This window comes from Schistocerca cancellata, unplaced genomic scaffold (assembly GCF_023864275.1).
Source record: "Schistocerca cancellata isolate TAMUIC-IGC-003103 unplaced genomic scaffold, iqSchCanc2.1 HiC_scaffold_920, whole genome shotgun sequence".
Lineage (NCBI taxonomy): Eukaryota > Metazoa > Arthropoda > Insecta > Orthoptera > Acrididae > Schistocerca > Schistocerca cancellata.
The window spans coordinates 25,001-27,500 of record NW_026046928.1 but is presented as its reverse complement, the minus strand read 5'-3'; positions in this window follow the sequence as shown (position 1 = coordinate 27,500).

Below are 2,500 nucleotides of genomic sequence, written 5' to 3'. Positions count from 1 at the left end.
CCGTCGGCCGGCGCGCCTGCCACTGGGCGCCCCCACCAGCCGGCTGTAGCGCGTGCGCCCACGCACCGCGCGGCCAGCACGCCGGGCGGCCCCCCCCTCACCGGCCGGGGACAGTCCCACCCACCCACAGCCGCGTATCGCTTCACACCCAGATCCACATTCACGTTCATTGGTGTGGTGGGTATCGCTGACACAACCGCGTCATAGCTGTACCGATCGTTGCCCTCACAGATGTACCTCCAGCAAGATCAACCGCACCACAACGGGTTACCAGTTGTTCATTTGCGTAACGTCACCAGTAAACGTACACGTCCACGTCCATCCCCGTTTGCAAAGTCAACTATTATTGCATGCCTGCCTGTCAGGTGTCAAGACACACTACATCCGCTCACATCCACGCAACAAAATGTGCCCGACTAGAGGGCACGTGGAAGGTGCCCCCGTACGTATGCGATGTCCATTGCGCGACGAACTGTCAACCGGCCTCTGTAGCATGTCGCAGATGTGGAACGCGGGACACCGTGCTATCACATTGTGTGAGAAGAGACTACTATGTCTGCATACACGCGCCACTACATGAACAGACGGCTCATGCTGATCGCCATCCACTGCGTCCATTACTCCCACACGTCTCTATGGCGTACCACACTGCAATACAGCTGTTATGGGGAGATGACACGTAGCTGTGTACACAACATTCTGAGCGGGTTGCGGTTGGACAACAATACATTAATGTAACGTGTCATATGCCATTTACAGAGCAGGTTAAGGCACAACGTGGGTTAGGTTAAGGCACAACGTGGGTTATGTTAAGGCACAACGTGGGTTATGTTAAGGCACAACGTGGGTTAGGTTAAGGCACAACGTGGGTTAGGTTAAGGCACAACGTGGGGTAGATTGCGGCACAACTTGGGGTAGATTGCGGCACAACTTGGGGTAGATTGCGGCACAACTTGGGGTAGATTGCGGCACAACTTGGGGTAGATTGCGGCACAACTTGGGGTAGATTGCGGCACAACTTGGGGTAGATTGCGGTACAACTTGGGGTAGATTGCGGTACAACTTGGGGTAGATTGCGGTACAACTTGGGGTAGATTGCGGTACAACTTGGGGTAGATTGCGGTACAACTTGGGGTAGATTGCGGTACAACTTGGGGTAGATTGCGGTACAACTTGGGGTAGATTGCGGTACAACTTGGGGTAGATTGCGGTACAAATTGCATTACATTGCGGTGCAAATTGCGTTACATTGCGGTGCAAATTGCGTTAGGTTAAGGTGCAACACAGGTTAGGTTAAGGTGCAACACAGGTTAGGTTAAGGTGCAACACAGGTTAGGTTAAGGTGCAACAGAGGTTAGGTTAAGGCGACATAGGTTAGGTTAAGGTGCAAGATGGGTTAGGTTAAGGTGACATAGGTTAGGTTAAGGTGACATAGGTTAGGTTAAGGTGACATAGGTTAGGTTAAGGTGACATAGGTTAGGTTAAGGTGACATAGGTTAGGTTAAGGTGACATAGGTTAGGTTAAGGTGACATAGGTTAGGTTAAGGTACAAACTGGGTTGTGTTTTGGTACACATTGCGTTGTAGTACAGTACACGTTAGGTTTGGGTACGGTACACATTGTGGTATGGGATGGCGTGTTGGTGGGGGGGGGGGGGGGCGGGGCGAGGTTCGTTCATATTGACCGTAGGAAGTGGATGCCCGAGGCAGCGTCAGTGTGTCAAAGGAGGTATGTCACGTTGGGATGCGCTTTTCGGTAGTGAGAGGGGGCGCGCCGTGTCCGAGGTTGCGGCAGACCTGTGTGTTTCATTCCTGCCAGTGTGTTTGTTCTGTAAGACGAGGCAGTGTGGTGATGTTGGGTGCACCCCTGTGTGGGACATGTGTGGGTGTTGGTGGCTTATCTGAGCAATTGTGGTTGTCGGACGAGTGGGATATTCTGTTTTATGATTGGACCTCGTGGCCTGGTTATCATAGTCTGGTTGGTGTACTGTGGCGGATAGGATGCACCGGACGTTGGTCCATGGTGGTGCTTAATTATTGCATCTGTGTCTGTTACAGGCAGAGAGTAGTGTGTGATAGAGTGTGTGGGTGACGTGTGGTTCCTTTTGTTTGCACAGACGTTCAGCATGTATAGGGGCATTTGCGTATTTGATCTATCTATGTGGGCCTGCATAGTTTACTGAGCAGTGCTGCGAGGTGACTGAACTACGAGCGACGTACTCATTTACAGCGGAATGGTTGCCTTCTACCAAAGATGGCGTATCGACTCTACGACAGCGTTGGCACCGCAGGAAGCGGTGTCGTAAAATGGCCCCCACACCGTCATCGTTGTGCGGGGTAGTGACCGTCTATATTGTGAGAGGAGTCCTGTTTGCCACTGGGCGTGGGGTCTCGCGTCCTGCGGTTCAGTGCCCCCAGGGAAGCGCGCGGACGTGGTGCTGCTGCTGCTGTAGCAAGCGAGCTACTTAGAGCATGTATAGGGACAGCGGGAATATGGCATA